The following is a 12,858-nucleotide window of genomic DNA, read 5'->3' on the forward strand; positions in this document are numbered from 1 at the left end:
AAATACACTTTGTATTGTATGAAGATATGAAGGCAAATTCATAAAAAGGACTAGAAAACTGCATAACAAACAAAGTGGTTTACTTTAAGAAGAGGGGAAATTAGATGGAGAAAGGACATTTCTACAAGTATAAAATTCCAACTTTAATAAGGATGTATATGTACATTATTATTAGTTAATAAAAATATTATTTTTTTAAATGAAACACATGTGGCAGTTGCAGCTGTGCTCTCCCAGCTCCTGTCTCCCTCCTCGCACCACCCTGGAGGCCTCCCAGAACCACAACCCATCTGCCACCAGTGTCGCTGCCACGTGCAAAAGACCTGAACCCAGTGGGGGAACGACCAGGGCCCTGAGGGCAAGAAGCTACAGCAGGAGCTGATGACCATCAGGATGTCTGGTGACAAAGGAATTTCTGCCCTCCCTGAATCAGACAACATTTTCAAATGGATAAGGACCATCCTTAGAGCAGCTGACACCGTATATGAAGATCTGCATCATAAGCCCTCCCTGGAGTTCCCAAGTAGCTACCCTTCCAATGCCCATGGTGAAGTTCCTCACATACTGCTACCACCCCAACATGAAAACCCAGAGGAACATCTGCCTGGATACCCCTAAGGACAAATGGTCTGCTGGGTATGATGTCAGGACCATCCTGCTGTCCATCCAAAGCCTGCTAGGAGAACCAAACATTAGTAGTCTTTTGAATACCCATGCTGCTGAACTCTGGAAAAAAACCCACAGCCTTTAAGAAGTATCTGCAAGAAACCTACTCAAAGCATGTCTGCTGCCAAGATCCCTGACTGTCCAGCCTCTCTCCTTGTGTTGTCTTTATTTTCTTCTTGGATAGTCTGCTTTTTTCTTAATTTCTGTCTAGGACTCTGTATCTTAAGCTGTGGTGTCATTTTTGTTTCATCTTTGTTTTTGTTTTTTTTTTTTAATTAAGTCTCTGGTTGAGCCCTTGTGATGAATATATTAAATAAATAATTGGGTTTTTAAAAAATTAAAAAATAAATTTAAAAACACATGAGGCCACCTAGGCCACTTGCAATATTGTAGAGTAATTCTAATGCTAACTGTGCAGAGGGAGTGTCAGACTCCACAGGCTAGGGGCAGATTATCCAACAAGACTGTCCTCACTTCAGATACCTGACACAAATTTGGGAGTCCCCAGGCCACCTGCACTTTTGACCAATTAATTGCAAATCCAGAGAATCCCATGACACTTCTCAGTTTTGATAATTTGGTAGAACAACTCACAGAACTCAGGAATGTGCTATCCTTATGGTTACAGATTTATTATAAGATGTATCAATAACTCCTCAAACTCAACACACACAAAACAGATAATCATGTCAAAAAATGCAACATGGACGGGACTGGAAGAGATTATGCTGAATGAACTAAGTCAAGCAGAGAGAGTCAAGTATCATATGGTTTCACTTATTGGTGGAGCATAACAACATGGAGGACATGGGGAGATGGAGAGGAGAAGGGAGTTGAGGGAAATTGGAAGGGAGATGAACCATGAGAGACGATGGACTCTGAAAAATAACCTGAGGGTCTTGAAGGGGCGGGGGTTGGGAGGTTGGGGGAACAAGGTGGTGGGTATTAGGGAGGGCATGTATTGCATGGAGAACTGGGTGTGGTGCAAAAACAATGAATACTGTTATGCTGAAAAGAAATTTAAAAAACAATGGGCAGAAGACATAACAGACACTTCTCCAAAGAAGACATACAAATGGCTAACAGACACATGAAAAAATGTTCATCATCATTAGCCATCAGGGAGTTTCAAATCAAAACCACATTGAGATACCACATAACAACAGTTAGAATGGCCAAAATTAACAAGACAGTAAACAACAAATGTTGGAGAGGATGTGGAGAAAAGGGAATCCTCTTACACTGTTGATGGGAATGCAAGTTGGTGCAGCCACTTTGGGAAACTGTGGAGATTCCTCAAGAAATTAAAAATAGAGCTTCCCTATGACCCTGCAATTGCACTATTGGGTATTTACCCCAAAGATATGGATGTAGGGAAAAGAAGGGCCATCTCTACCCCAATGTTCATAGCAGCAATGGTCACAGTCGCCAAACTGTGGAAAGAACCAAGATGCCCTTCAACAAACAAATGGATAAAGAAGATATGGTCCATATATACTATGGATATAGTATCCTTCAGAAAGGATGAATACCCAAATTTTGTATCACCATGGCCGGGACTGGAGGAGATTATGCTGAATGAAAGGAGTCAAGCAGAGAGAGTCAAGTATCATGGTTTCACTTATTTGTGGAGTATAAGGAATACTACAGAGGATGTGGAGAGATGGAGAGGACAAGTGAGTTGGGGGAAATTGGAAGGGGAGACAAACCATGAAAGACTGTGGACTCTGAGAAACAAACTGAGGGTTTTGGATGGGAGTGGGGTGGGGGGTTGTGTGAGTATGGTGGTGGGTATTATGGAGGACATGTGTTGCATGGAGCACTGGGTGTGGTGCATAAACAGTGACTTCTGGAACACTGAAAAGAAATTAAATATAGATATAGATATAGAGATAGATAGAGATAGAGATAGGTATAGGTATAGATATAGTTCAATCAGTCAGGACCAGACAAATGAAAAGGAACAAGTTAAAGTCTGGGAGAGTCCTGAATGTAGAAGTCCCTGCTTTCAACCTTGTGGATTCAGGTTATGTCACACCTCTGGCACACTGATATTTTCACCAACCTGAAAGCTCCACTAAGCCTCAATGTTCAGAGGTTTTACTGGGGACTCATTATGAGGGCATGATTGAATAAATCATTGGCTACATGATTGAATGCAACCTCCAGGCCCCGCTTTTCCCTCTCTCCCTGGTTTTTGAGAGATCTAGCTGATCTCCCTTGGCTCGAAGCCTCAACCCTCTAATCACATGATTTGCCTTTCTGACTGTAACAGCCCACATCATGAGTCACCTCATTAACATAAACTCAGGTATGTCTAAGGGGCTCATAAATAACAAAGATGCTCCTGTTACTACAGAAATTCCAAGGATTTAGAGTGTCCTTTCCAGAACTGTAACAAAGGCCAGCCACATTCTGTATTATACAATACCAGTTCTCTGGTGACAAGCACAACTGCACCTAACTCACTTCAGGCTGGTGGATCTATAAAGTGTCAAGGAGGCATACCCTATTAAATTTGGTCATAAGTTATCAAAGAAGTTACACATTAGACAAGACTACAGAGGAGCAGCTCTGCATTACCTATATAGATTTTATAAAAGTGATTTTGTTCTCATAAATACAAATTTTCTTTTTCTTTCTCTCTTTATTGCTCATTGTTGTAGCTACATTTTGGTTAACTATAAGTTTATTGTGCGATATCTCTTAGCAATCCAATCTAATGCAAAAAAAGAGAAAAAAAAAACCACAAAACCTGTCCTATATCTGTCCCTAAGTTTTTCCTATAGCAGTACTAATACTATGAAGACTAGCCAAGTGGAAAAGAAATCTAATTATGAAGTCAGATAGATCTGGACGCAAATCCTAGTTCTGCATCACATTCTATAACTCAATCCTGCTCCACATGTCTCTTACCTGCACAGCATCTGCATGTTCTCATTGTGATAACAGAGATACAAGAGATTTAGAACTGGCACACTGTACTTTCCACCCCCATTATATCAGTCAAAGTATGTCATATTACTGAATCTAGACACCTAGTGGAAGACACTAAAAAGTTACATGGAAAAGGTATCAAAACAGAAAAGGAAAATAAATGGGGCCAGTGTGGAATCTACCACAATAGCTATCACTTTCTGAAAACTTATGCTATACTAAGATATTTGCTAAGTATTTTATATACATTAATACACAACAGCATTTCAGGATTTTGCAGATCAAGAAGTTTGAACTTACACAGCTAAAGTAAATTGAAGGTTAAACAGCCACTACTAGAGGCAGAATTGGAGTTCAGACCCAAATTTTCTGACTCCAGTTCTTACCCCAGACTTATGTAGCCTTTATCAATCCCCCATATCTTGATGAAGCCATAAAAGTCAGCAGAAACCACAATCATGTGGCATTAGAGTGCCTACCTTTTATGTTGTAATATAAATCTCCTTGGAGTGAAGTGTCACACTTCCTTCATTATCTGGTACTCTTTAGATTGCCTGGTTATGAATTCCAGTACTGTAATGTTAAATATGGTTAGCTGGGATAAGTCCCTCAACCATTCTGCCTTAATTTCCTCATATGTAAAAGGGGAATAAAAGTGAAATGTCTACCTTAGAGGACTGTTATATAAATTAAATGACGGGATAACTAGTCATTTATAATAAAGGTATCTAGTATTTATATAGGGCCTCCTATATTCCAGGCATTATTCAAACTCTTTTTTTTTTAATTACCTCATTTAATTCTCACAGGGCCCTGTAGGGATAGTACCATTATTCTTCTCCATTTGTATTCAAGAAGTCTGAGACATGAATAGTTTAGGTAACTTTCTTCAGATCACAGAGCTAATAAATGGCAAAAGTCAGAACCTAAGGAGGCAGTTTGCTTCTTTTTAAAGAGATTTTATTTATTTGACAGCAAGAGAGGGAACACAAGCAGGGGAGAGGGAAAAGCAAGCTTCCTGCTGAGTGGGGAGCCCAATGTGGAGCTCGATCCCAGGAACCTGGGATCATGACCCAAGCTGAAGGCAGACGCTTAATGACTGAGCTACCCAGGTGCCCTGGCAATTTGCTTCTTGATATCTACTTTCAAACCAAGAATACTAAGATTGCCAACGACATCAATGATTTTTTTAATTGTGGTCAGTGCTGTGTTATTTCAGAGAAGGTACTCAGGGATTATGCCTACACAAGTGTTCTTTCACTGGGCTCATTAACCCCTGTCAGAAAGGACAACCTAATGGTCCACAAAGAACTAGATAATGAACCTGGAGGACTCCCATTTCCTAAAAAGGACAGTTGAAATACTAGGGCTGCAGGTCTCCCACTAGGCTGGTCCTCTCACTGCAGATTAAAAACAAATAACTCTCAAGAGATCCACTTGTGAGGCCTTAAACTGGATCTTCTGGCAGAGAGCTGAGGAGGCACTTAACAAAGTCAGGACCCTGAAGTGTGGCTGCTTCTATGAAGATTGATCTGAATGGCTCCAAGTAAATAAAAATGTGCTGGAGCTGCTGTCCTTAGCTTCAAGGCCTGAGGCATTTAGTGTGAGCACCAGATACACACACACACACACACACACACACACACACACAAACTATGACTGCCTTAAGACTGCCGATCTTTCCCAAAGCCAAACCCTGTCCTTTCTGATGATTTTTCTAAGTAGAGATTGGAGAATCATAATACGTCTTCTGTTTCATTCTACAATCAGAGTTGTGTAATACAGCAGGGAACACAGACACCACAGAAAAACTGACTAGTTAAAACATAGTCTAATTGTTGGATGCAGCAGAACCAATGTCCATCCCTTGCTTTTCTGTCTTTCTTTGCTCTGCCTTTGCCCTTGCAGCTACAATGGTGTTTGGGAAGAGATGGCCTCAATAAGCATGATCGTCTCCACCCAACTGTAAACTAGAGCCCCTCTTAACTTTTCACATAATCTCACTTCTATCAATAAAAGAAAAAAAAGTATCAGGGCAAGATGATAAAGGAACAAGTTTCAGAAACATAAACTATCATTCTTCCAGTTTCTTTCACTTAATACATTTCTAAAAGTCACGAATTCATTTTCTAAGCAAAAGGAAGACCCAAAAAGATTTTGATTTACTTGTGACTCTTGAAAGTGATATTTAAGGACACTAAGTCAAGTGGTAATATAGTGTATGGGTTACAAAGGAAAAGTTTAGAGTTAGAGACAATAGTTAGGGAGTAGTTAGTAGAAAGACAATGCTGCCTTTGTCACACCATTTACTCTTTCTGTACATACAAAAAGTCTAAATTCTCCAGTGTACCTTGCAATTAGGTTAAAGCCATGAAACTGAGTTCCAGCTAATAGAAGATGGGCAAAAGTGATGTAAATTTTTCCAGCCATTCTGTACAAGCAATTTATTCTAAAGAAATAGTTGTAAAGCTGCATGAAATTATATTACAAGAGTATTCATGTAGTATCATTCATAATAGTGAAAACTTAGACCAGAACTCCAACAGGGTACTAAATACCTGACACTTGGTATATCTGAAACTTGAAATTGTGTACAATTTTTTTTCCATTTTATTTATTTTTTCAGCGTAACAGTATTCATTCTTTTTGCACAACACCCAGTGCTCCATGCAAAACGTGCCCTCCCCATTACCCACCACCTGTTCCCCCAACCTCCCACCCTTGACCCTTCAAAACCCTCAGGTTGCCCCAGCCTCCCACCCCTGACCCTTCAAAACCCTCAGGTTGTTTTTCAGAGTCCATAGTCTCTTATGGTTCGCCTCCCCTCCCCAATGTCCATAGCCCGCTCCCCCTCTCCCAATCCCACCTCCCCCCAGCAACCCCCAGTTTGTTTTGTGAGATTAAGAGTCATTTATGGTTTGTCTCCCTCCCAGAATGAACAAAATTGTCCCAGTAAGTATGACTATTTTATGTCATACCAACACTTCTATTGAGAACAACCTAAAAACTGATTAAAATACATATTAAAAAGATACTTTTTGAAAGTATCAGAGAACAACCAAGGCAGATAAGAATTAAGAGGCCAGAATCCCAAAAGGAAAGAGAAAGTACCAAGATGAACTGTACTCCATTGTCACTTTTATCCTTTGGGGTTTTGCCAATCTTTGGGAAGGGGCATTGAGGGTAAACAGAAAATAAATACAGTTGCAGCAGTCTCACTGAAACAGAAAGACAAGAAAATTGGAATTAAAGGTGATGAAAACAGCCAGGAGTGAAGGGGTCCAGAAAAAAGGGCACTACAGAAAAGTAAGCCCAAAATTACTCATGTAATTTTGCCCAATTACTCCCTGATTCCTGACTGTGGGCTTATAGAACTAGATAATGGAAAAATCAAACAAAAAGCAGCTACTAGGAAGTTTAAAATCTAAGCAAAGACATAGGCATTCTTACAGAAGTAAGGCGAGATAAATTGGAGACTAGAGTCCATCATGGAAGATAACCCCGATAGAAAACCCAGGTTTTAGATTGAGAACATTATAAGACTAGAACCAAAAAGTAAGGAAACATATAAAAAGATAAGCCCCATTAAAGCCAGAAACCTAGCTTAAATGGATAACCACTCATATGTTATATAACTACAAGAAGAAAAGTAAATCTTCTCTCTAAGAAAGTAATGTCATTCAGAGCTTCTAAAAATTTCTATATACAACGTTGGGAATTTAACAAAAAATCAGAAGTCATGGCAAAACAAAATAACAAATGATCAAAAAACAAAAGAAAAAAATAGACAATAGAAACTTACCCAAAGGTGATCACACAACTGGATTTCAGAAAAACTTAAAAGAAATTATAATTAATGAACTCAATAAAATATAGGATGAGATAAAGTTTTACTATCTATAAATTGATATTTATAATAAATACCTCAGTAGAAATTCTAAAATTGAAAGTATAACAACTAAAATTAGAATAAAAGGCAGATTAAAGAAAACAAAGGAGAAAATCAGTAAACTGAAACAAATCAGTAAAAAAATGTCCATTTTGATGTATACACAAAGAGATGAATATAGAGAAAAAATTGAAAAAGATGCATGGAATGTGGAGGCAGAAGAGAGAAGAGAGACAACTGACCAGAAAAATTTTCAAAGATTGGCTCAGAACGTTCCAAAACTGGTGAAAAACAATAAGTCACAGATTCAAGAATATCTCAGAACCAAAACAACATGAATACAAAAAAAAAAAGTGACAAAAGGAACATCATAGAAAAACTATTGAAAAACATAGACAGAGTAAAAATCTTAAAAAAAAACAGGAGAAAAAAAATCTCTTTTGGCTTCTTAACAGGAATTATGGAAGCCAAAAACAATATAATGAAATTTAAAGTGCTGAGCAAAAACAACTTACCAATCTGGAATATTTTGCTCAGTAAATTAAAAAAAAATTTAAGATTAAGACCAAATACAAGAGGGGTGCCTGGGTGGCTCAGGGGGTTAAGGCCTCTGCCATCCGCTCAAGTCATGATCCCTGGGTCCTGGGATCCAGCCCTGCATTGGGTTCTCGACTCAGTGGGAAGCCTGCTTCTCTTCCTCTCTTTCTCTGCCTACTTGTGGTCTCTGTCTGTTAAATAAATAAATAAAATATTAAAAAAAAAAGACCAAATACAAGAAACACAAATGAAGGAAATGGAAAAACATCTCATCTTCATGGAGTGGGAAAACAATCTTTTGGGTAATCTCAAAAAGAGTAACAAAATTATAGTGTGTATTAAATGGGAGAATGTGAATGTATGTGAAATAAACTAATAGCAGAGGATATAATTTACAAAAAATAATTAATCCTACGGAAAGAAAAACATGAAAGAAAAAATATATATCGAAGGACAATAAGTGAATAAGAACAATGGAATAATCAAATAATAAAACAATTTAACAAATATATAAGCAACTTACAATAAATGTAAATAGGCTAAATATTTCAATTCAAAGCAAATATTGTCACACTGGGATATTCAAGCAAGAATAAGTACACAAGTATCATATGGTTTCACTTACTTGTGGAGCATGAGGAATAACATAGAGGACATTGGGAGATGAAGAGGAGAAGTGAGATGGAGGAAATCTGAAGGGGAGAAAACCATGAGAGACTGTGGACTCTGAGAGACAAACAGAGGGTTTTAGAGGGGAGGGGCTGGGGGGGTGGGTGAGACTGGTGGTGGGTATTATGGAGGGCACATATTGCATAGAGCACTGGGTGTGGTGCATAAACAGTGAGTTTTGGAACACTGAAAAAACTAAAATTAAATATTTTTTTTTTCAAAAAAGGAAAGGAAGATTGCATGTATCTATCTTGAATTAAATAAATTTAAAAAGAGAATAAGTACACAAAAACAGAGAAATATAACCAGGCAAGAAATAATTCAAAGAAAACTAATGTATCTATATTAACCTTATAAATAGTTTTAAGGTAAAAAGTGTTACAAAAAATACAGAAATTTTTATAAGAATAAAAGGTTATTGAAGAGACTGTCTTTTTTCCACTTATATTTTTTTCCTGTTTTGTTGCAGATTATTTGACCATAGAGTTCAGGGTCCATATCTGAGCTCTCTACTCTGTTCCACTGGTCTATGTGTCTGTTTTTTTGCCAGTACCATGCTGTCTTGGTGATCACAGCATTGTAGTAAAGCTTGAAATCAGGTAACGTAGTGCCGCCAGTTTTGTTCTTGTTTTTCAACATTTCCTTAGCAATTCGGGGTCTCTTCTGATTCCATACAAATTTTAGGATTATTTGCTCTAGCTCTTTGAAAAATACCAGAGGAATTTTGATTGTAATGGCATTAAAATCAATGCACAGAAATCAGTTGCATTTCTGTACAACAACAACAAGACAGAAGAAAGAGAAATTAAGGAGTCAATCCCATTTACAATTGCACCCAAAACTATAAGGTACCTAGGAATAAACCTAACCAAAGAGGCTAAGAATCTATACGCAGAAAATTATAAAGTACTCATGAAAGAAATTGAGGAAGACACAAAGAAATGGAAAAATATTCCATGCTCCTGGATTGGAAGAATAAATATTGTGAAAATGTCCATGCTACCTAAAGCAATCTACACATTTAATGCAATCCCTATCAAAATACCCTCCATTTTTTTCAAAGAAATGGAACAAATAATCCTAAAATTTATATGGAACCAGAAAAGACCTCGAATAGCCAAAGGAATATTGAAAAAGAAAGCCAAAGTGGGTGGCATCACAATTCCAGACTTCAAGCTCAATTACAAAGCTGTCATCATCAAGACAGCATGGTACTGGCACAAAAACAGACACATAGATCAATGGAACAGAATAGAGAGCCCAGAAATAGACCCTCAACTCTATGGTCAACTAATCCTCGACAAAGCAGGAAAGAATGTCCAATGGAAAAAAGACAGCCTCTTGAATAAAAGGTGCTGGGAAAATTGGACAGCCACATGCAGAAAAATGAAATTGGACCACTTCCTTACACCACACACGAAAATAGACTCAAAATGGATGAAGGACCTCAATGTGAGAAAGGAATCCATCAAAATCCTTGAGGAGAATGCAGGCAACAACCTCTTTGACCTCAGCCGCAGCAACATCTTCCTAGGAACAATGGCAAAGGCAAGGGAAGCAAGGGCAAAAATGAACTATTGGGATTTCATCAAGATCAAAAGCTTTTGCACAGCAAAGGAAACAGTTAACAAAACCAAAAGACAACTGACAGAATGGGAGAAGATATTTGCAAATGACATATCAGATAAAGGGCTAGTATCCAAAATCTATAAGGAACTTAGCAAACTCAACACCCAAAGAACAAACAATCCAATCAAGAAATGGGCAGAGAACATGAACAGACATTTCTGCAAAGAAGACATCCAGATGGCCAACAGACACATGAAAAAGTGCTCCAATCACTCGGCATCAGGGAAACACAAATCAAAACCACAATGAGATATCACCTCACACCAGTCAGAATGGCTAAAATCAACAAGTCAGGAAAAGACAGATGCTGGCGAGGATGCGGAGAAAGGGGAACTCTCCTACACTGCTGGTGGGAATGCAAGCTGATGCAACCACTCTGGAAAACAGCATGGAGGTTCCTCAAAATGTTGAAAATAGAACTACCCTATGAGCCAGCAATTGCACTACTGGGTATTTACCCTAAAGATACAAACATAGTGATCCGAAGGGGCACGTGTACCCGAATGTTTATAGCAGCAATGTCTACAATAGCCAAACTATGGAAAGAACCTAGATGTCCATCAACATATGAATGGATAAAGAAGATGTGGTATATATACACAATGGAATACTATGCAGCCATCAAAAGAAATGAAATCTTGCCATTTGCGATGACGTGGATAGAACTAGAGCGTACCATGCTTAGTGAAATAAGTCAATCGGAGATAGACAACTATCATATGATCTCCCTGATATGAGGACATGGAGAAGCAACATGGGGGGTTAGGGGGATAGGAGAAGAATAAATGAAACAAGATGGGATTGGGAAGGAGACAAACCATAAATGACTCTTAATCTCACAAAACAAACTGGGGGTTGCTGGGGGGATGTGGGGTTGGGAGAGGGGGAGGGGGTTATGGACATTGGGGAGGGTATGTGCTATCGTGAGTGCTGTGAAGTGTGTAAACCTGGGGATTCACAGACCTGTACCCCTGGGGATAAAAATACATTATATATTTATTTTAAAAAAAAATTGGAAGGGAAGGCGAACCATAAGAGACTATGGACTCTGAAAAACAACCTCAGGGTTTTGAAGAGTCAGGGGTGGGGGGTTGTGGGAAGAGGTGGTGGGTAATAGGGAGGGCACATTTTGCATGGAGCACTGGGTGTTGTGCAAAAACAATGAATACTGTTACGCTGAAAAAATAAATAAAATGGAAAAAAAAGTATAGATTGCTCTAGGCAGTATAGACATTTTAACAATGTTTATTCTTCTGATCCAAGAGCATGGAACAGTCTTCCATCTTTTTGTGTCTTCTCCAATTTCTTTCATGAGTGTTCTGTAGTTCCTCGAGTACAGCTCCTTTACCTCTTTGGTTAGGTTTATTCCCAGGTATCTTATCGTTCTTGCTGCTATAATAAATGGGATCGATTCTCTAATTTCCCTTTCTGTATTTTCATTGTTAGTGTATAAGAAAGCCACTGATTTCTGTACATTGACTTTGTATCCTGCCACGTTACTGAATTGCTGTATGAGTTCTAGTAGTTTGGGGGTGGAGTCTTTGGGGTTTTCTATATAGAGAGTCATGTCATCTGCAAAGAGAGAGAGTTTGACTTCTTCCTTGCCAATTTGGATACATTTAATTTCTCTTTGTTTTCTAATTGTCATTGCTAGAACTTCTAATACTATGTTGAACAAGAGTGGTGAGAGTGGGCATCCTTGTCGTGTTCCTGATCTCAACGGGAAGGCTGCAAGCTTTTTCCCATTGAGGATGATATTTGCTGTGGGTCTTTCATAGATAGATTTTATGGAGTTCAGGAATGTTTCCTCTATCCCTATACTTTGAAGCATTTTAATAAGGAATGGATGCTGGATTTTGTCAAAAGCTTTTTCTGCATCCATTGAGAGGACCATGTGGTTCTTCTCTCTTCTCTTATTGATTTGTTCTATCACATTGATTGATTTGCAAATGTTGAACCATTCTTGTAACCCAGAGATGAATCTCACCTGGTCATGGTGGATAATCTTTTTAATGTGCTGCTGGATACTGTTTGCTAGGATCTTGTTGAGAATCTTAGCATCCATATTCATCAGTGATATTGGTCTGAAATTCTCCTTTTTGGTAGGGTCTTTGCCTGGTTTGGGGATCAGGGTAATGCTGGCTTCATAAACAGAGTCTGGAAGTTTTCCTTCTGCTTCAATTTTTTGAAACAGCTTCAGGAGAATTGGTGTTATTTCTTCTTTGAAAGTTTGGTAGATTTCCCCAGGGAATCCGTCAGGTTCTGGGCTCTTGTTTTTTGGGAGGTTTTTGATCACTGCTTCAATCTCGTTACTAGATATCGGTCTATTCAGGTTGTCAATTTCTTCCTGGTTCAATTTTGGGAGTTTGTAGTTTTCTAGGAATGCATCCATTTCATCTAGGTTGCTTAGCTTATTGTTCAATAAATGGTGCTGGGAAATCTGGGCAGCTATATGTAGAAGAATGAAACTCAACCATTCTCTTACACCATACACAAAGATAAACTCAAAATGGATAAAAGACCTCAATGTG

At 38.5% G+C, this 12,858-nt stretch overlaps 1 pseudogene; it reads left to right on the forward strand.

The window, feature by feature from the left end:
• The first annotated feature begins 208 nt into the window (after positions 1 to 208).
• Positions 209 to 803, forward strand: LOC123936838 (annotated as a pseudogene).
• The last annotated feature ends 12,055 nt before the right edge of the window (positions 804 to 12,858 follow it).

Source organism: Meles meles, chromosome 2 (assembly GCF_922984935.1).
Source record: "Meles meles chromosome 2, mMelMel3.1 paternal haplotype, whole genome shotgun sequence".
NCBI classification, from domain to species: domain Eukaryota; kingdom Metazoa; phylum Chordata; class Mammalia; order Carnivora; family Mustelidae; genus Meles; species Meles meles.